General features: G+C 35.9%; 1 protein-coding gene and 19 non-coding genes across 21 annotated transcripts in view; 19 read left to right on the top strand and 1 right to left on the bottom strand.

The window, feature by feature from the left end:
* The window catches only part of LOC142341717 (uncharacterized), a 188137-nt gene that overhangs the window by 46951 nt on the left and 119561 nt on the right, over nucleotides 1–21625 (bottom strand). The gene's annotated exons all lie outside the window — the stretch shown is intronic.
* Trnan-guu (transfer RNA asparagine (anticodon GUU)) lies at nucleotides 1966–2039 on the top strand. Its single transcript has one exon. It is a non-coding gene; the product is annotated as a tRNA-Asn (tRNA).
* Trnan-guu (transfer RNA asparagine (anticodon GUU)) lies at nucleotides 2467–2540 on the top strand. Its single transcript has one exon. It is a non-coding gene; the product is annotated as a tRNA-Asn (tRNA).
* Trnan-guu (transfer RNA asparagine (anticodon GUU)) lies at nucleotides 2978–3051 on the top strand. The gene has a single exon. It is a non-coding gene; the product is annotated as a tRNA-Asn (tRNA).
* On the top strand, nucleotides 3995–4068 carry Trnan-guu (transfer RNA asparagine (anticodon GUU)). The gene has a single exon. It is a non-coding gene; the product is annotated as a tRNA-Asn (tRNA).
* On the top strand, nucleotides 4593–4666 carry Trnan-guu (transfer RNA asparagine (anticodon GUU)). The gene has a single exon. It is a non-coding gene; the product is annotated as a tRNA-Asn (tRNA).
* Nucleotides 5104–5177, top strand: Trnan-guu (transfer RNA asparagine (anticodon GUU)). The gene has a single exon. It is a non-coding gene; the product is annotated as a tRNA-Asn (tRNA).
* Nucleotides 6121–6194, top strand: Trnan-guu (transfer RNA asparagine (anticodon GUU)). Its single transcript has one exon. It is a non-coding gene; the product is annotated as a tRNA-Asn (tRNA).
* Nucleotides 6634–6707, top strand: Trnan-guu (transfer RNA asparagine (anticodon GUU)). Its single transcript has one exon. It is a non-coding gene; the product is annotated as a tRNA-Asn (tRNA).
* On the top strand, nucleotides 7647–7720 carry Trnan-guu (transfer RNA asparagine (anticodon GUU)). The gene has a single exon. It is a non-coding gene; the product is annotated as a tRNA-Asn (tRNA).
* Nucleotides 9667–9740, top strand: Trnan-guu (transfer RNA asparagine (anticodon GUU)). Its single transcript has one exon. It is a non-coding gene; the product is annotated as a tRNA-Asn (tRNA).
* Trnan-guu (transfer RNA asparagine (anticodon GUU)) lies at nucleotides 10681–10754 on the top strand. The gene has a single exon. It is a non-coding gene; the product is annotated as a tRNA-Asn (tRNA).
* Trnan-guu (transfer RNA asparagine (anticodon GUU)) lies at nucleotides 11184–11257 on the top strand. The gene has a single exon. It is a non-coding gene; the product is annotated as a tRNA-Asn (tRNA).
* Trnan-guu (transfer RNA asparagine (anticodon GUU)) lies at nucleotides 12706–12779 on the top strand. Its single transcript has one exon. It is a non-coding gene; the product is annotated as a tRNA-Asn (tRNA).
* Nucleotides 13207–13280, top strand: Trnan-guu (transfer RNA asparagine (anticodon GUU)). Its single transcript has one exon. It is a non-coding gene; the product is annotated as a tRNA-Asn (tRNA).
* Nucleotides 15000–15073, top strand: Trnan-guu (transfer RNA asparagine (anticodon GUU)). Its single transcript has one exon. It is a non-coding gene; the product is annotated as a tRNA-Asn (tRNA).
* Trnan-guu (transfer RNA asparagine (anticodon GUU)) lies at nucleotides 16008–16081 on the top strand. Its single transcript has one exon. It is a non-coding gene; the product is annotated as a tRNA-Asn (tRNA).
* Trnan-guu (transfer RNA asparagine (anticodon GUU)) lies at nucleotides 19032–19105 on the top strand. Its single transcript has one exon. It is a non-coding gene; the product is annotated as a tRNA-Asn (tRNA).
* Nucleotides 20036–20109, top strand: Trnan-guu (transfer RNA asparagine (anticodon GUU)). The gene has a single exon. It is a non-coding gene; the product is annotated as a tRNA-Asn (tRNA).
* Nucleotides 21549–21622, top strand: Trnan-guu (transfer RNA asparagine (anticodon GUU)). The gene has a single exon. It is a non-coding gene; the product is annotated as a tRNA-Asn (tRNA).

Raw genomic sequence — 21625 nt, 5'->3', positions numbered from 1 at the left:
CCAACTTTTTGCTTTCATAGAAACTGTTTAGATAAAGTTTGGTGGTTCAAGCCCACCCAGGAGCGTTACACTTTTCATTTTGAAGACAACCGCGTACAGCTAACCACTCAATAACACTTAAAAACCATTGCCATTGCAGAACCTATTTTTCAAGAACTCAAACGTTCGATAAAAAAGGGTTAATAATTCCAAATCTTTTATCTTCATGGAAAAAAGTTCAACATAACCAAAATCATTGACACGTGAGCTTCAACATGATAGGCTCTATAGCGCGTAGTTGGTAGCTAAATCCAAACCTTGCGCCTTAAAATTTTTTTATCAAAACTAAAATTTGCTAACCAACTAAGAAAACAAGTATTAACAAACCCAAGCAGATATTAAAGCTTTCTCACACTAACAAGTATCAAAAAAAGATAGACTATCCCAACTTTTTGCTTTCATAGAAACGGTTTAGATAAACAAAATAAAAACAGTGACCAGTTCGCTTCAAATCTCGTGGCTCTGGCGGCTCAATTGGTTAGCACTTTCGGTTGGTAATGTTAAGTTGACGGATCAAGCCCCAGTAGGAGCAAATACATTTTTTTTGAAAACAACGGTTTACAGCTGACTCATCAATAACACTTGGAAAACCATTGCACAACCTAACTTTTCCCACATTCAAACGTTGATAAACAATGATTGATATTCCCAACTCTAATAACTTCATGGTAAATTGTTCAATATAACCAAACTAATTGACATGTGCGCTTCAATACGTTAGGCTGTTAGGCTCTATAGCGAATCATTAGTAGTTAAAGCAAACGTTCAGTTCTAAAAATTTTATAAAAACTAAATTTTGCTAACCAACTAAGCAAATATGTAATACCACACCCGGCGAAAATTAAAGCTTTTTTACATCCACAAGTTTCAAAAAAGATGGACTATCCCAACTTACGACCTTTCATACAAAAGATGCAGATAAACTTCAATTTTAAGGGCTGTTGTGGCGCAATGGGTTAGCGCGTTCGAATGTTAACCGAAAGTTTGGTGGGTCAAGCCTACCAAGGAGCGTTACCTCTTCCATTTTGAAAACAACCGCTTAAAACTAACCGCTCAATAACACCTATAAACAATTGCAGAACCTATTTTTCACGAACTCAAATATTTGATTAAAAAGATTAATAATTCCAACCTCATTATCTTCATGGAAAAATGTTTCACATAACCAAAGTCATTGACATGTGCGCTTCAACATGTTAGACTGTTAGGCTCCATAGCGCGTCGTTGGTAGTTAATGGCAAACCTCGAGCCTAGAAAATTCTATAAAAAATAAATTTTGCTAACCAACTAAGCAAATAAATATTAACAAAGTCAAGCAAAAATTAAAGCGTTCTCATTTTCACAAGTTACGAAAAAAGATGGAATATACGAACTTTTTATAGGACAAATTCAGAAAAAAACAAAATATTGAACTGTTTGCTTTAACTGTCATGGATGTTGTGGCAACTAGTAAGCGCTTTCGGTTGATTACGGAAAGGTTGGTGGTTCACGCCCACCCAGGAGCGTTAAACATTTCATTATCAAAACAACCGTTTACAGCTAACCACTAAATAACACTAAAAACAATTGCAGAACATATTTTCCCCAATTCGAAGCGTTTAATAAAAAAGGATTAATAAGTTCAACCTTATTATCTTCATGAAAAAATGTTTAACATAAACAAAGTCATTGACACGTTCGCTTCGACGTGTTGACTCCAGAGCACGTCGTTGGTAGCTAAAGGCAAACCTCAAGCCTTAAAAACTTTTTAAAAACTAAATTTTTCTAACCAACTGAGCAAATTTTTCTAACAAAAACCAGCAAAAATTAAAGCTTTCTCACGTTCAAAAGTTACAAAAAAGATGGCATATCCCAACTCATGACTTTTTATAGAACAAACTCAGATGAACATAACAAAACGTTGACCTGTTCGATTCAACTGTCATGGCTCTTGTGGCGCAATTGGTTAGCGCGTTGTGCTGTTAAACGAAAGGTTGGTGGTTCAAGCCCACCCAGGAGCGTTAAACATTTCTTTTTGAAAACAATCGTTCACAGCTAACCGCTCAATAACACTAAGAAACAATTGCAGAACGCACTTATTTTTCCCCAATTCGAAACGTTCAATAAAAAAAGGATTAATAAGTTCAACCTTATTATCTTCATGAAAAAATGTTTAACATAAACAAAGTCATTGACACGTTCGCTTCAACGTGTTGAGCCCAGAGCACGTCGTTGTTAGCTAAAGGCAAACCTCAAGCCTTAAAAATTTTTTAAAAACTAATTTTTTCTAACCAACTGAGCAAATAATTATTAACAAAACCAGCAAAAAATAAAGCTTTCTCACGTTCAAAAGTTCCAAAAAGATGGCATATCCCAATTCATGACTTTTCATAGAACAAACTCAGATGAACAAAACAAAACGTTGACCTGTTAGATTCAACTGTCATGGCTCTTGTGGCGCAATTGGTTAGCGCGTTCGGTTGTTAACCGAAAGTTTGGTGGTTCAAGCCCACCCAGGAGCGTTAAACATTTCTTTTTGAAAACATTCGTTCACAGCTAACCGCTCAATAACACTAAAAAGCATTCCAGAACCTATTTTTCACCAATTCAAACGTTTGATTAAAGAGGATTAACAATTCCAACTTTAATGTCTTCATGGAAAAACTTTCAACATAACCAAAGTCATTGACAGGCGAGCTTCAAAATGTTAGGCTGTTAGGCTCCACAGCGTGTCGTTGGTAGTTAATTGCAAACCTCGAGCCTTAAAAATTTTATTACAACTAAACTTTGCTAACCAACTAAGCAAATAACTAATAACAAACCGCAGCAGAAATTAAAGATTTCTCACGTTCAAAAGTTACAAAAAAAGAGTGCATATCCCAACTTATGACTTTTTATAGAACAAATTCAGACACAACATTGATTAAAAAACGCTGACCTGTTCGCCTGAACAGTTATGGCTCTTGTGGCGCAATTGGTCAGAGCGTTCGGCTGTTAACCGAAAGGTTGGTGGTTCAAGCCCACTCAGGAGCGTTAAACATTTCTTTTTGAAAACAATCGTTCACAGCTAACCGCCCAATAACACTAAGAAACAATTGCAGAACCTAATTTTCCCCAATTCGAAACGTTTAATAAAAAAGGATTAATAAGTTCAACCTTATTATCTTCATGAAAAAATGTTTAACATAAACAAAGTCATTGACATGTGCACTTCAACATGTTAGGCTGTTAGGCTCCATAGCGCGTCGTTGGCAGTTAATTGCAAACCTCGAGCCTTAAAAATTTTAATACAACTAAACTTTGCTAACCATTTAAGCAAATAATTATTAAAAAAACGCAGCAAAATTTAAAGCTCTCTCACGTTTAAAAGTTACAAAAAAAAAGATAGCAAATCCCAACTTATCACTTTTTATAGTACAAATTCAGATAGAACATTGATAAAAAAACGCTGACCTGCTCGCATCAACCTTCATGGCTCTTGTGGCGCAATTGGTTAGCGCGTTTGGCTGTAAACCAAAAATTTGGTGGGTCAAGGCTCCTCAGGAGCGTTAAACATCTAATTTTGAAAACAACCGTTTACAGCTAACAGCTTAATAACAGTAAAAAGCATTGTGGAAGCTACTTCTCCCCAATTCAAACATTTAATGGAAATGATTAATAATTCCAACTTTAATATCTTTATGGAAAAAGGTTCAACATAACCAAAATCAAGGACTTGCGCGCTTCAAAATGTTAGGCTCCATAGCGCGTTGTTTGTAGTTAAAAGCAAACCTCGAGCCTTAAAAATTTTATAAAAACTAAACTTCGCTAACCAACTAAGCAAATTATTATTAACAAACCGAAGCAAACATTAAAGCTTTCTCATGATCAAAAGTTACAAAAATAGATGGCATATACCAACTTATGACCTTTTATAGATCAAATTCAGACAGAAAATTGATTAAAAAACGCTGACCTGTTCGCCTCAACATGCATGGCTCTTGTGGCGCAATTGGTTAGCGCGTTCGGCTGTTAACCGAAAGGTTGGTGGTTCAAGCCCACCCAGGAGCGTTAAACATTTCTTTTTGAAAACAATCGTTCACAGCTAACCGCTCAATAACACTAAGAAACAATTGCAGAACCTATTTTACCCCAATTCGAAGCGTTTAATAAAAAAGGATTAATAAGTTCAACCTTATTATCTTCATGAAAAAATGCTTAACATAAACAAAGTCATTGACATGTGCACTTCAACATGTTAGGCTGTTAGGCTCCATAGCGCGTCGTTGGTAATTAAATGCAAACCTCGAGCCTTAAAAATGTTTAACATAAACAAAGTCATTGACACGTTCGCTTCAACGTGTTGAGCCCAGAGCACGTCGTTAGCTAAAGGCAAACCTCAAGCCTTAAAAATTTTTTAAAAACTAATTTTTTCTAACCAACTGAGCAAATAATTATTAACAAAACCAGCAAAAAATAAAGCTTTCTCACGTTCAAAAGTTCCAAAAAGATGGCATATCCCAATTCATGACTTTTCATAGAACAAACTCAGATGAACAAAACAAAACGTTGACCTGTTAGATTCAACTGTCATGGCTCTTGTGGCGCAATTGGTTAGCGCGTTCGGTTGTTAACCGAAAGTTTGGTGGTTCAAGCCCACCCAGGAGCGTTAAACATTTCTTTTTGAAAACATTCGTTCACAGCTAACCGCTCAATAACACTAAAAAGCATTCCAGAACCTATTTTTCACCAATTCAAACGTTTGATTAAAGAGGATTAACAATTCCAACTTTAATGTCTTCATGGAAAAACTTTCAACATAACCAAAGTCATTGACAGGCGAGCTTCAAAATGTTAGGCTGTTAGGCTCCACAGCGTGTCGTTGGTAGTTAATTGCAAACCTCGAGCCTTAAAAATTTTATTACAACTAAACTTTGCTAACCAACTAAGCAAATAACTAATAACAAACCGCAGCAGAAATTAAAGATTTCTCACGTTCAAAAGTTACAAAAAAAGAGTGCATATCCCAACTTATGACTTTTTATAGAACAAATTCAGACACAACATTGATTAAAAAACGCTGACCTGTTCGCCTGAACAGTTATGGCTCTTGTGCCGCAATTGGTCAGAGCGTTCGGCTGTTAACCGAAAGGTTGGTGGTTCAAGCCCACTCAGGAGCGTTAAACATTTCTTTTTGAAAACAATCGTTCACAGCTAACCGCCCAATAACACTAAGAAACAATTGCAGAACCTAATTTTCCCCAATTCGAAACGTTTAATAAAAAAGGATTAATAAGTTCAACCTTATTATCTTCATGAAAAAATGTTTAACATAAACAAAGTCATTGACATGTGCACTTCAACATGTTAGGCTGTTAGGCTCCATAGCGCGTCGTTGGCAGTTAATTGCAAACCTCGAGCCTTAAAAATTTTAATACAACTAAACTTTGCTAACCATTTAAGCAAATAATTATTAAAAAAACGCAGCAAAATTTAAAGCTCTCTCACGTTTAAAAGTTACAAAAAAAAAGATAGCAAATCCCAACTTATCACTTTTTATAGTACAAATTCAGATAGAACATTGATAAAAAAACGCTGACCTGCTCGCATCAACCTTCATGGCTCTTGTGGCGCAATTGGTTAGCGCGTTTGGCTGTAAACCAAAAATTTGGTGGGTCAAGGCTCCTCAGGAGCGTTAAACATCTAATTTTGAAAACAACCGTTTACAGCTAACAGCTTAATAACAGTAAAAAGCATTGTGGAAGCTACTTCTCCCCAATTCAAACATTTAATGAAAATGATTAATAATTCCAACTTTAATATCTTTATGGAAAAAGGTTCAACATAACCAAAATCAAGGACTTGCGCGCTTCAAAATGTTAGGCTCCATAGCGCGTTGTTTGTAGTTAAAAGCAAACCTCGAGCCTTAAAAATTTTATAAAAACTAAACTTCGCTAACCAACTAAGCAAATTATTATTAACAAACCGAAGCAAACATTAAAGCTTTCTCATGATCAAAAGTTACAAAAATAGATGGCATATACCAACTTATGACCTTTTATAGATCAAATTCAGACAGAAAATTGATTAAAAAACGCTGACCTGTTCGCCTCAACATGCATGGCTCTTGTGGCGCAATTGGTTAGCGCGTTCGGCTGTTAACCGAAAGGTTGGTGGTTCAAGCCCACCCAGGAGCGTTAAACATTTCTTTTTGAAAACAATCGTTCACAGCTAACCGCTCAATAACACTAAGAAACAATTGCAGAACCTATTTTACCCCAATTCGAAGCGTTTAATAAAAAAGGATTAATAAGTTCAACCTTATTATCTTCATGAAAAAATGCTTAACATAAACAAAGTCATTGACATGTGCACTTCAACATGTTAGGCTGTTAGGCTCCATAGCGCGTCGTTGGTAATTAAATGCAAACCTCGAGCCTTAAAAATTTTATAAAAACTAAACTTCGCTAACCAACTAAGCAAATTATTATTAACAAACCTAAGCAAACATTAAAGCTTTCTCATGATCAAAAGTTACAAAAATAGATGGCATATACCAACTTATGACCTTTTATAGATCAAATTCAGACAGAACATTGATTAAAAAACGCTGACCTGTTCGCCTAAACATTCATGGCTCTTGTGGCGCAATTGGTTAGCGCGTTCGGCTGTTAACCGAAAGGTTGGTGGTTCAAGCCCACCCAGGAGCGTTAAACATTTCTTTTTGAAAACAATCGTTCACAGCTAACCGCTCAATAACACTAAGAAACAATTGCAGAACCTATTTTACCCCAATTCGAAGCGTTTAATAAAAAAGGATTAATAAGTTCAACCTTATTATCTTCATGAAAAAATGTTTAACATAAACAAAGTCATTGACATGTGCACTTCAACATGTTAGGCTGTTAGGCTCCATAGCGCGTCGTTGGCAGTTAATTGCAAACCTCGAGCCTTAAAAATTTTATTACAACTAAACATTGCTAACCATTTAAGCAAATAATTATTAAAAAGCCGCAGCAAAATTTAAAGCTCTCTCACGTTGAAAAGTTACAAAAAAACGACAAATCCCAACTTATAACTTTTTATAGTACAAATTCAGATAGAACATTGATTAAAAAACGCTGACCTGCTCGCATCAACCTTCATGGCTATTGTGGCGCAATTGGTTAGCGCGTTTGGCTGTAAACCAAAAATTTGGTGGGTCAAGGCTCCTCAGGAGCGTTAAACATCTAATTTTGAAAACAACCGTTTACAGCTAACAGCTTAATAACAGTAAAAAGCATTGTGGAAGCTACTTCTCCCCAATTCAAACATTTAATGAAAATGATTAATAATTCCAACTTTATTATCTTTATGGAAAAAAGTTCAACATAACCAAAATCAAGGACTTGCGCGCTGCAATATGTTAGGCTCCATAGCGCGTGGTTTGTAGTTAAAAGCAAACCTCGAGCCTTAAAAATTTTATAAAAACTAAACTTTGCCAACCAACTAAGCAAATTATTTTTAACAAACCGAAGCAAACATTAAAGCTTTCTCATGATCAAAAGTTACAAAAATAGATGGCATATACCAACTTATGACCCTTTATAGATCAAATTCAGAGAGAACATTGATTAAAAAACGCTGACCTGTTCGCCTCAACATTCATGGCTCTTGTGGCGCAATTGGTTAGCGCGTTCGGCTGTTAACCGAAAGGTTGGTGGTTCAAGCCCACCCAGGAGCGTTAAACATTTCTTTTTGAAAACAATCGTTCACAGCTAACCGCTCAATAACACTAAGAAACAATTGCAGAACCTACTTTTCCCCAATTCGAAAAGTTTAATAAAAAAGGATTAATTAGTTCAACCTTATTATCTTCATGAAAAAATGTTTAACATAAACAAAGTCATTGACACGTTCGCTTCAACGTGTTGACACCAGAGCACGTCGTTGGTAGCTAAAGGCAAACCTCAAGCCTTAAAAACTTTTTAAAAACTAAATTTTTCTAACCAACTGAGCAAATAATTATTAACAAAACCAGCAAAAATTAAAGCTTTCTCACGTTCAAAAGCTACAAAAAAGATGGCATATCCCAATTCATGACTTTTTAAAGAACAAACTCAGATGAACAAAACAAAACGTTGACCTGTTCGATTCAACTGTCATGGCTCTTGTGGCGCAATTGGTTAGCGCGTTCGGCTGTTAACCGAAAATTTGGTGGCTCAGGGCTACCCAGGAGCATTAAAAGTTCCATTTTGAAAACAACCGTTTACAGCTAACCGACCAATAACACTAAAAAATCATTGCAAAATCTATTTTCCCCTATTAAAAGTTTTGATAAAAGAGGATTAATAAATCCAACTTTAATATCTTCATGGAAAATGTTCAACATAACCAAAATTATTGGCTTGTGCACTTCAACATGTTAGGCTGTTAGGCTCCATAGCGCGTCGTTGGTAATTAATTGCAAACCTCGAGCCTTTCAAATTTTATAAAAACTAAACTTTGCTAACCAACTAAGCAAATAACTATTAACAAACCGCAGCAAAAATTAAAGCTTTCTCACGTTCAAAAGTTACAAAAAAAGAGTGCATATCCCAACTTATGACTTTTTATAGAACAAATTCAGATAGAACATTGATAAAAAAACGCTGACCTGCTCGCCTCAACTTTCATGGCTCTTGTGGAGCAACTGGTTAGAGCGTTCGGCTGTTAACCGAAAGGTTGGTGGTTCCAGCCCACCCAAGAGCGGTAAACATTTCTTTTTGAAAACAATCGTTCACAGCTAACCGCTCAATAACACTAAAAAGCATTCCAGAACCTATTTTTCACCAATTCAAACGTTTGCTTAAAGAGGATTAACAATTCCAACTTTAATGTCTTCATGGAAAAATTTTCAACATAACCAAAGTCATTGACATGCGAGCTTCAACATTATAGGCTGTTAGGCTCCACAGCGTGTCGTTGGTAGTTAATTGCAAACCTCGAGCCTTTCAAATTTTATAAAAACTAAACTTTGCTAACCAACTAAGCAAATAACTATTAACAAACCGCAGCAAAAATTAAAGCTTTCTCACGTTCAAAAGTTCCAAAAAGGAGTGCATATCCCAACTTATGACTTTTTATAGAACAAATTCAGACAGAACATTGATAAAAAAACGCTGATCTGCTCGCATCAACCTTCATGGCTCTTGTGGCGCAATTGGTTAGCGCGTTCGGCTGTAAACCGAAAATTTGGTGGGTCAAGGCTCTTCAGGAGCGTTAAACTTCTAAATTTGAAAACAACCGCTAACAGCTAACAGCTTAATAACAGTAAAAAACATTGCGGAAGCTACTTCTACCCAATTCAAACGTTTAATGAAAACGATTAATAATTCCAACTTTAATATCTTTATGGAAAAAGGTTCAACATAACCAAAATCAAGGACTTGCGCGCTTCAAAATGTTAGGCTCCATAGCGCGTTGATTGTAGTTAAAAGCAAACCTCGAGCCTTAAAAATTTTATAAATACTAAACTTTGCTAACCAACTAAGCAAATTATTATTAACAAACCGAAGCAAATATTAAAGCTTTCTCACGTTCAAGAGTTCCAAAAAAAGAGTGCATATCCCAACTTATGACTTTTTATAGAACAAATTCAGATAGAACATTGATTAAAACAACGCTGACCTACCCGCATCAACATTCATGACTCTTGTGGCGCAATTGGTTAGCGCGTTCGGCTGTTAACCGAAAGGTTGGTGGTTCAAGCCCACCCAGGAGCGGTAAACATTTCTTTTTGAAAACAATCGTTCACAGCTAACCGCTCAATAACACTAAAAAGCATTCCAGAACCTATTTTTCACCAATTCAAACGTTTGCTTAAAGAGGATTAACAATTCCAACTTTAATGTCTTCATGGAAAAATTTTCAACATAACCAAAGTCATTGACATGCGAGCTTCAACATTATAGGCTGTTAGGCTCCACAGCGTGTCGTTGGTAGTTAATTGCAAACCTCGAGCCTTTCAAATTTTATAAAAACTAAACTTTGCTAACCAACTAAGCAAATAACTATTAACAAACCGCAGCAAAAATTAAAGCTTTCTCACGTTCAAAAGTTACAAAAAAAGAGTGCATATCCCAACTTATGACTTTTTATAGAACAAATTCAGACAGAACATTGATAAAAAAACGCTGATCTGCTCGCATCAACCTTCATGGCTCTTGTGGCGCAATTGGTTAGCGCGTTCGGCTGTAAACCGAAAATTTGGTGGGTCAAGGCTCTTCAGGAGCGTTAAACTTCTAAATTTGAAAACAACCGCTAACAGCTAACAGCTTAATAACAGTAAAAAACATTGCGGAAGCTACTTCTACCCAATTCAAACGTTTAATGAAAACGATTAATAATTCCAACTTTAATATCTTTATGGAAAAAGGTTCAACATAACCAAAATCAAGGACTTGCGCGCTTCAAAATGTTAGGCTCCATAGCGCGTTGATTGTAGTTAAAAGCAAACCTCGAGCCTTAAAAATTTTATAAATACTAAACTTTGCTAACCAACTAAGCAAATTATTATTAACAAACCGAAGCAAATATTAAAGCTTTCTCACGTTCAAGAGTTCCAAAAAAAGAGTGCATATCCCAACTTATGACTTTTTATAGAACAAATTCAGATAGAACATTGATTAAAACAACGCTGACCTACCCGCATCAACATTCATGACTCTTGTGGCGCAATTGGTTAGCGCGTTCGGCTGTTAACCGAAAGGTTGGTGGTTCAAGCCCACCCAGGAGCGTTAAAAATTTCTTTTTGAAAACATTCGTTCACAGCTAACCGCTCAATAACACTAAAAACCATTCCAGAACCTATTTTTCCCCAATTCAAACGTTTGATAAAAAGAGGATTAATAAATCCAACTTTTTCATCTTGGAAAAATGTTCAACATAACCAAAGTCATTGACATCTTCGCTTCAACGTGTTAGACTCTAGAGAGCGTCGGTGGTCGTTAAATGCAAACCTCGAACGTTAAAAATTTTATAAAAATTAAAGTTTGCAAACCAACTAAGCAAATCATTATTAACAAACCCAAGCAAAAATTAAAGCTTTCTCACGTTCAAAAGTTACAAAAAAAACATGGCATATCTCAACTTATGACTTTTTACAGAAAAAATTCAGATAGAACATTGATAAAAAAAACGCTGACCTGATCACCTCCACATTCATGGCTCTTGTGGCACAATTGGTTAGCGCGTTCGGCTGTTAACCGAAAGGTTGGTGGTTCAAGCCCACCCAGGAGCGTTAAACATTTCTTTTTGAAAACAATCGTTCACAGCTAACCGCTCAATAACACTAAGAAACCATTCCAGACCCTTTTTTTCCCCAATTCAGATGTTTGATAAAAGAGGATAAATAATTCCAAATTTAATATCTTCATGGAAAAATTTTCAACAAAACCAAAGTCATTGACATGTGCGCTTCAACATGTTAGGCTGTTAGGCTCCATAGCGCGTCGTTGGTAGTTAATTGCAAACCTCGAGCTTTAAAAATTTTATATAAATAAGAACTTTGCTAACCAACTAAGCAAAAAATTATTAACAAACCTCAGCAAAATCTAAAGGTTTCTCACGTTCAAAAGTTCCAAAAAAATGATGGCCTATCCCAACTTATGACTTTTTTTTAAACGAATTCAGATAGAACATTGATTAAAAAATACTGACCTACCCGCATCAACATTCATGACTCTTGTGGCGCAATTGGTTAGCGCGATCGGCTGTTAACCAAAAGGTTGGTTGTTCAAGCCCACCCAAGACATGTAGGCATTCCTTTTTAAAAACAATCGTTCACAGCTAACCGCTCAATAACACTAAAAAACATTGCAGAACCTATTTTTCCCCAATTCAAACGTTTGATAAAAAGAGAATTAATAAATCCAACTTTTTCATCTTGGAAAAATGTTCAACATAACCAAAGTCATTGACATCTTCGCTTCAACGTGTTAGATTCTAGAGCGCGTCGGTGGTCGTTAAATGCAAACCTCGAACCTTAAAAATTTTAGGAAAATAAAACTTTGCTAACCAACTAAGCAAAAAATTATTAACAAACCTCAGCAAAATTTAAAGGTTTCTCACGTTCAAAAGTTCCAAAAAAATGATGGCCTATCCCAACTTATGACTTTTTTTAGAACAAATTCAGATAGAACATTGATTAATAAAAACACTGACCTACCCGCATCAACATTCATGACTCTTGTGGCGCAATTGGTTAGCGCGTTCGGCTGTAAAAAGAAAGGTTGGTGGTTCAAGCCCACCCAGGAGCGTTAAACATTTCTTTTTGAAAACAATCGTTCACAGCTAACCGCTCAATAACACTAAGAAACAATTGCAGAACCTATTTTTCCCCAATTCGAAAAGTTTAATAAAAAAGGATTAATTAGTTCAACCTTATTATCTTCATGAAAAAATGTTTAACATAAACAAAGTCATTGACACGTTCGCTTCAACGTGATGACACCAGAGCACGTCGTTGGTAGCTAAAGGCAAACCTCAAGCCTTAAAAACTTTTTAAAAACTAAAATTTTCTAACCAACTGAGCAAATAATTATTAACAAAACCAGCAAAAATTAAAGCTTTCTCACGTTCAAGAGTTCCAAAAAAAGAGTGCATATCCCAACTTATGACTTTTTATAGAACAAATTCAGATAGAACATTGATTAAAACAACGCTGACCTACCCGCATCAACATTCATGACTCTTGTGGCGCAATTGGTTAGAGCGTTCAGCTGTTAACCGAAAGGTTGGTGGTTCAAGCCCACCCAGGAGCGTTAAAAATTTCTTTTTGAAAACATTCGTTCACAGCTAACCGCTCAATAACACTAAAAACCATTCCAGAACCTATTTTTCCCCAATTCAAACGTTTGATAAAAAAGAGGATTAAAAAATCCAACTTTTTCATCTTGGAAAAATGTTCAACATAACCAAAGTCATTGACATCTTCGCTTCAACGTGTTAGACTCTAGAGCGCGTCGGTGGTCGTTAAATGCAAACCTCGAACGTTAAAAATTTTATAAAAATTAAAGTTTGCAAACCAACTAAGCAAATAATTATTAACAAACCCAAGCAAAAATTAAAGATTTCTCACGTTCAGAAGTTACAAAAAAAGATTGCATATCCCAATTTATGCCTTATTGTAGGAAAGATTCAGATAGAACATTGATAAAAAACGCTGACCTGTTCGCCTCAAAATTCATGGCTCGTGTGGCGCAATTGGTTAGCGCGTTCGGCTGTTAACCGAAATGGTGGTGGTTCAAGCCCACCCAGGAGCGTTAAACATTTCTTTTTAAAAACAATCGTTCACAGCTAACCGCTCAATAACACTAAGAAACCATTCCAGAACCTTTTTCCCCAATTCAGATGTTTGATAAAAGAGGATAAATAATTCCAAATTTAATATCTTCATGGAAAAATTTTCAACAAAACCAAAGTCATTGACATGTGCGCTTCAACATGTTAGGCTGTTAGGCTCCATAGCGCGTCGTTGGTAGTTAATTGCAAACCTCGAGCCTTAAAAATTTTATATAAATAAAAACTTTGCTAACCAACTAAGCAAAAAATTATTAACAAACCTCAGCAAAATCTAAAGGTTTCTCACGTTCAAAAGTTGCAAAAAAAATGATGGCCTATCCCAACCTATGACTTTTTTTAGAACAAATTCAGATAGAACATTGATTAAAAAACACTGACCTACCCGCATCAACATTCATGACTCTTGTGGCGCAATTGGTTAGCGCGTTCGGCTGTCAACCGAAAATTTGGTGGGTCAAGCCCACCCAGGAGCGTTAAACATTTCTTTTTGAAAACAATCGTTCACAGCTAACCGCTCAAAAACACTATAACACCATTCCAGAACCTATTTTTCCCCAATTCAAACGTTTGATAAAAAGAAAATTACTAAATCCAACTTTTTCATCTTGGAAAAATGTTCAACATAACCAAAGTCATTGACATCTTCGCTTCAACGTGTTAGATTCTAGAGCGCGTCGGTGGTCGTTAAATGCAAACCTCGAACCTTAAAAATTTTAGAAAAAATAAATTTTAATAACCAACTAAGCAAATACTTTTTAACAAACCCAAGCAAAAATTAAAGCCTTCTCACGTTCAAAAGTTACAAAAAAAACATGGCATATCTCAACTTATGACTTTTTAAAGAAAAAATTCAGATAGAACATTGATAAAAAAACGCTTATAAATTAATAAATCCGTCAATGACACGTGCGCTTCAACGTGTTAGATTCTATAGCGCGTCGGTGGTCGTTAAATGCAAACCTCGAGCCTTAAAATTTTTTAAAAAATTAAATTTTACTAACCAACTAAGCACATAAATATCAACAAACCCAAGCAAAAATTAAAGATTTCTCACGTTCAGAAGTTACAAAAAAAGATTGCATATCCCAATTTATGCCTTATTGTAGAAAAGGTTCAGATAGAACATTGATAAAAAACGCTGACCTGTTCGCATCAACATTCATGGCTCTTGTGGCGCAACTGGTTAGCGCGTTCAGCTGTCAACCGAAAATTGAGTGGGTCAAGGCTACCCAGGAGCATTAAATATTGCATTCTGAAAACAACCGTATACAGCTAACCGACTAATAACTCTAAAAAACCACTGCAAAACCTATTTTCCCCTATTCAAACTTTTGATAAAAGAGGATTAAAAATCCAACTTTATTATCTTCATGGAAAATGTTCAACATAACCAAATGTTCAGTCATTGACATGTGCACTTCAACATGTTAGGCTGTTAGGCTCCATAGCGCGTCGTTGGCAGTTAATTGCAAACCTCGAGCCTTAAAAATTTTATTACAACTAAACTTTTCTAACCAACTAAGCAAATAACTATTAACAAACCGCAGCAAAAACTACAGCTTTCTCACGTTCAAAAGTTACAGAAAAAGAGTGCATATCCCAACTTATGACTTTTTATAGAACAAATTCAGACACAACATTGATTAAAAAACGCTGACCTGTTCGCCTGACCATTCATGGCTCTTGTGGCGCAATTGGTTAGCGCGTTCGGCTGTTAACCGAAAGGTTGGTGGTTCAAGCCCACCCAGGAGCGTTAAACATTTCTTTTTGAAAACATTCGTTCACAGCTAACCGCTCAATAACACTAAAAACCATTCCAGAACCTATTTTTCCCCAATTCAAACGTTTGATAAAAGAGGATTAATGAATCCAACTTTTTCATCTTTTTGGAAAATTGTTCAACATAACCAAAGTCATGGACACGTGCGCTTCAACATTTAAGGCTCCATAGCGCGTCGCTGGTAATTAAATGCCAACCTCGAGCCTTAAAAATTTTATAAAAACTAAAGTTTGCAAACCAACTAAGCAAGTAACTATTAACAAACCCAAGCAAAAATTAAAGATTTCTCACGTTCAGAAGTTACAAAAAAAGATTGCATATCCCAATTTATGCCTTATTGTAGGAAAGATTCAGATAGAACATTGATAAAAAACGCTGACCTGTTCGCCTCAAAATTCATGGCTCGTGTGGCGCAATTGGTTAGTGCGTTCAGCTGCTAACCGAAAAATTGCTGGGTCAAGGCCACCCAGGAGCGTTAAACTTCTAATTTTGAAAACAACCGATTACAGCTAACAGCTCAAGAACACTAAAAACATTGCAGAAGCTTTTTTTCGCAATTCAAACGTTATGATAAATGATTAATAATTCCAACTTTATTATCTTCATGGAAAAATGTATAACATTACCAAAGTCATTGTTACGTGCGCTTCAACATGCTAGGCTGTTAGGCTCTATAGCGCGTCGTCGGTAATTAAATGCAAACCTCGAGCCTTAAAAATTTTTATAGAAACTAAATTTTGCTAACCAACTAAGCAAAAATTGTTAACAAACCCAAGCAAAAATTAAAGCTTTCTCACGTTAAAAAGTTACAAAAAATGATGGCATATCCCAACATATGACATTTTAAAGAACAAATTTAGATAGAACATTGATAAAAAACGCTGGCTTGTTTGCCTCAACATTCATGGCTCTTGTGGAGCAATTGGTTAGCGCGTTCGGCTGTTAACCGAAAGGTTGGTGGTTCAAGCCCACCCAGGAGCGTTAAACATTTCTTTTTGAAAACATTCGTTCACAGCTAACCGCGCAATAACACTAAAAACCATTCCAGAACCTATTTTTCCCCAATTCAAACGTTTGATAAAAAGATGATTAATAAATCCAACCTTTTCATCTTGGCAAAATGTTCAACATAACCAAAGTCATTGACATGTGCACTTCAACATGTTAGGCTTTTAGGCTCCATAGCGCGTCGTTAGCAGTTAATTGCAAACCTCGAGCCTTAAAAATTCTATTACAACTAAACTTTGCTAACCAACTAAGCAAATAACTATTAACAAACCGCAGCAAAAACTACAGCTTTCTCACGTTCAAAAGTTACAAAAAAAGATTGCATATCCCAATTTATGCCTTATTGTAGAAAAGGTTCAGATAGAACATTGATAAAAAACGCTGACCTGTTCGCCTCAACATTCATGGCTCTTGTGGGGCAATTGGTTAGTGCGTTCGGCTGCTAACCAAAAAATTGCTGGGTCAAGGCCACCCAGGAGCGTTAAACTTCTAATTTTGAAAACAACTGATTACAGCTAACAGCTCAAGAACACTAAAAACATTGCAGAAGCTTTTTTCCCGATTCAAACGTTATTGAAAAATGATTAATAATTCCAACTTTATTATCTTCATGGAAAAATGTATAACATAACCAAAGTCATTGTTACGTGCGCTTCAACTTGCTAGGCTGTTAGGCTCTATAGCGCGTCGTTGGTAATTAAATGCAAACCTCGAGCCTTAAAAATTTTTATAGAAACTAAAGTTTGCAAACCAACTAAGCAAATAATTAGTAACAAACCGCAGCAAAAATTAAAGCTTTCTCACGTTAAAAAGTTACAAAAAATGATGGCATATCCCAACATATGACATTTTATAGAACAAATTCAGACAGAACATTGATTAAAAAACGCTAACCTGTTCGCCTGAACATTCATGGCTCTTGTGGCGCAATTGGTTAGCGCGCTCGGCTGTTAACAGAAAGGTTGGTGGTTCAAGCACACCCAGGAGCGTTAAACATTTCTTTTTGAAAACATTCGTTCACCGCTAACCGCTCAGTAACACTAAAAACCATTCCAGAACCTATTTTTCTCCAATTCAAACGTTTGATAAAAGAGAATTAGTAAATCCAACTTTTTCATCTTCTTGGAAAGTTGTTCAACATAACCAAAGTCATGGACACGTGCGCTTCAACATTTAAGGCTCCATAGCGGGTCGTTGGTAATTAAATGCCAACCTCGAGCCTTAAAAGTTTTATAAAAACTAAAGTTTGCAAACCAACTAAACAAATAATTATTAACAAACCCAAGCAAAAATTAAAGATTTCTCACGTTCAGAAGTTACAAAAAAAGATTGCATATCCCAATTTATGCCTTATTGTAGGAAAGATTCAGATAGAACATTGATAAAAAACGCTGACCTGTTCGCCTCAAAATTCATGGCACGTGTGGCGCAATTGGTTAGCGCGTTCGGCTGTTAACCAAAAGGTTGGTGGTTCAAGCATACCCAGGAGCGTTAAACATTTCTTTTTGAAAATATTCGTTCACAGCTAACCGCTCAATAACACTAAAAACCATTCCAGAACCTATTTTTCCCCAATTCAAACGTTTGATAAAAGAGGATTAATGAATCCAACTTTTTCATCTTTTTGGAAAATTGTTCAACATAACCAAAGTCATGGACACGTGCGCTTCAACATTTAAGGCTCCATAGCGGGTTTTTGGTAATTAAATGCCAACCTCGAGCCTTAAAAACTTTATAAAAACTAAAGTTTGCAAACCAACTAAACAAATAATTATTAACAAACCCAAGCAAAAATTAAAGATTTCTCACGTTCAGAAGTTACAAAAAAAGATTGCATATCCCAATTTATGCCTTATTGTAGGAAAGATTCAGATAGAACATTGATAAAAAACGCTGACCTGTTCGCCTCAAAATTCATGGCACGTGTGGCGCAATTGGTTAGCGCGTTCGGCTGTTAACCAAAAGGTTGGTGGTTCAAGCATACCCAGGAGCGTTAAACATTTCTTTTTGAAAATATTCGTTCACAGCTAACCGCTCAATAACACTAAAAACCATTCCAGAACCTATTTTTCCCCAATTCAAACGTTTGATAAAAGAGGATTAATGAATCCAACTTTTTCATCTTTTTGGAAAATTGTTCAACATAACCAAAGTCATGGACACGTGCGCTTCAACATTTAAGGCTCCATAGCGGGTTTTTGGTAATTAAATGCCAACCTCGAGCCTTAAAAACTTTATAAAAACTAAAGTTTGCAAACCAACTAAACAAATAATTATTAACAAACCCAAGCAAAAATTAAAGATTTCTCACGTTCAGAAGTTACAAAAAAAGATTGCATATCCCAATTTATGCCTTATTGTAGGAAAGATTCAGATAGAACATTGATAAAAAACGCTGACCTGTTCGCCTCAAAATTCATGGCTCGTGTGGCGCAATTGGTTAGCGCGTTCGGCTGTTAACCAAAAAGTTGGTGGTTCAAGCACACCCAGGAGCGTTAAACATTTCTTTTTGAAAACATTCGTTCACCGCTAAGCGCTCAGTAACACTAAAAACCATTCCAGAACCTAATTTTCCCCAATTCAAACGTTTGATAAAAGAAGATTAATGAATCCAACTTTTTCATCTTTTTGGAAAATTGTTCAACATAACCAAAGTCATGGACAAGTGCGCTTCAACATTTAAGGCTCCATAGCGGGTCGTTGGTAATTAAATGCCAACCTCGAGCCTTAAAAATTTTATAAAAACTAAAGTTTGCAAACCAACTAAACAAATAATTATTAACAAACCCAAGCAAAAATTAAAGATTTCTCACGTTCAGAAGTTACAAAAAAAGATTGCATATCCCAATTTATGCCTTATTGTAGGAAAGATTCAGATAGAACATTGATAAAAAACGCTGACCTGTTCGCCTCAAAATTCATGGCTCGTGTGGCGCAATTGGTTAGCGCGTTCGGCTGTTAACCAAAAGGTTGGTGGTTCAAGCACACCCAGGAGCGTTAAACATTTCTTTTTGAAAATATTCGTTCACAGCTAACCGCTCAATAACACTAAAAACCATTCCAGAACCTATTTTTCCCCAATTCAAACGTTTGATAAAAGAGGATTAATGAATCCAACTTTTTCATCTTTTTGGAAAATTGTTCAACATAACCAAAGTCATGGACACGTGCGCTTCAACATTTAAGGCTCCATAGCGGGTCGTTGGTAATTAAATGCCAACCTCGAGCCTTAAAAACTTTATAAAAACTAAAGTTTGCACACCAACTAAACAAATAATTATTAACAAACCCAAGCAAAAATTAAAGATTTCTCACGTTCAGAAGTTACAAAATAAGATTGCATATCCCAATTTATGCCTTATTGTAGGAAAGATTCAGATAGAACATTGATAAAAAACGCTGACCTGTTCGCCTCAAAATTCATGGCTCGTGTGGCGCAATTGGTTAGCGCGTTCGGCTGTTAACCAAAAAGTTGGTGGTTCAAGCACACCCAGGAGCGTTAAACATTTCTTTTTGAAAACATTCGTTCACCGCTAAGCGCTCAGTAACACTAAAAACCATTCCAGAACCTATTTTTCCCCAATTCAAACGTTTGATAAAAGAAGATTAATGAATCCAACTTTTTCATCTTTTTGGAAAATTGTTCAACATAACCAAAGTCATGGACAAGTGCGCTTCAACATTTAAGTCTCCATAGCGCGTCGTTGGTAATTAAATGCCAACCTCGAGCCTTAAAAATTTTATAGAAACTAAAGTTTGCAAACCAACTAAACAAATAATTATGAACAAACCCAAGCAAAAATTAAAGATTTCTCACGTTCAGAAGTTACAAAAAAAGATTGCATATCCCAACTTATGCCTTATTGTAGAACAGATTCAGATAGAACATTGATAAAAAACGCTGACCTGTTCGCCTCAACATTCAAGGCTCTCGTGGCGCAATTGGTTAGCGCGTTCGGCTGTTAACCAAAAGGTTGGTGGTTCAAGCCCACCCAGGAGCGTTAAACATTGATTTTTGAAAACATTCGTTCACAGCTAACCGCTCAATAACACCAAAAACCATTCCAGAACCTATTTTTCCCCAATTCAAACGTTTGATAAAAGAGGATTAGTAAATCAAATTTTTTCATCTTCTTGGAAACTTGTTCAACATAACCAAAGTCATGGACACGTGCCTTTCAACATTTTAAGGCTCCATAGCGCGTCGTTGGTAATTAAATGCAAACCTCGAGCCTTAAAAATTTTATAAAAACTAAAGTTTGCAAACCAACTAAGCAAATAATTATTAACAAACCCAAGCAAAAATTAAAGATTTCTCACGTTCAGAAGTTACCAAAAAAGATTGCATATCCCAACTTATGCCTTATTGTAGAACAGATTCAGATAGAACATTGATAAAAAACGCTGACCTGTTCGCCTCAACATTCATGCCTCTTGTGGCGCAATTGGTTAGTGCGTTCGGCTGCTAACCGAAAAATTGCTGGGTCAAGGCCACCCAGGAGTGTTAAACTTCTAATTTTGGAAACAACCGATTACAGCTAACAGCTCAAGAACACTAAAAACATTGCAAAGCTTTTTTTCCCAATTCAAACGTTAATGAAAAATGATTAAAAATTCCAACTTTATTATCTTCATGGAAAAATGTATAACATAACCAAAGTCATTGTTACGTGCGCTTCAACATGCTAGGCTGTTAGGCTCTATAGCGCGTCGTCGGTAATTAAATGCGAACCTTGAGCCTAAAAAATTTTATAAAAACTAAATTTTGCTAACCAACTAAGCAAATAATTGTTAACAAACCCAAGCAAAAATTAAAGCTTTCTCATGTTAAAAAGTTACAAACAATGATGGCATATCCCAACATATGACATTTTAAAGAACAAATTTAGATAGAACATTGATAAAAAACGCTGGCCTGTTTGCATCAACATTCATGGCTCTTGTGGCCCAATTGGTTAGCGGTTCGGCTGTTAAACGAAAAACTTGGTGGTTCAAGGCCACCCCGGAGCGCCAAACTTCTAACTTTCAAAACAACCGTTTACAGCCATCCGCTCAAGAACATTGAAATCATTGCAGAAGCTATTTTTCCCCAATTCGAACGTCTAAGGAAAAAAGATTAATAATTCCAACTTTATTTTCTTCATGGAAAAAAGTTCAACATAACTAAAGTCATCAACCCGTGCGCTTCAAAATGTTAGGCTCGATAGCGCGTCGTCGGTAATTAAATGCAAACCTTGAGCCTTAAAAGTTTTATAAAAAAACTAAACTTTGCTAACCAACTAAGCAAATAATTATTAACAAACCGCAGCAAAAATTAAAGCTTTCTCACGTTAAAAAGTTACAAAAAATGATGGCATATCCCAACATATGACATTTTATAGAACAAATTCAGACAGAACATTGATTAAAAAATGCTGACCTGTTCGCCTGAACATTCATGGCTCTTGTGGCGCAATTGGTTAGCGCGTTCGGCTGTTAACCGAAAGGTTGGTGGTTCAAGCCCACCCAGGAGCGTTA

The sequence above is a fragment of the Convolutriloba macropyga genome, chromosome 6 (assembly GCF_964194025.1).
Source record: "Convolutriloba macropyga chromosome 6, txConMacr16.3, whole genome shotgun sequence".
NCBI lineage: Eukaryota > Metazoa > Xenacoelomorpha > Acoela > Convolutidae > Convolutriloba > Convolutriloba macropyga.
This window is presented reverse-complemented; position numbering and strand designations above follow the sequence as displayed.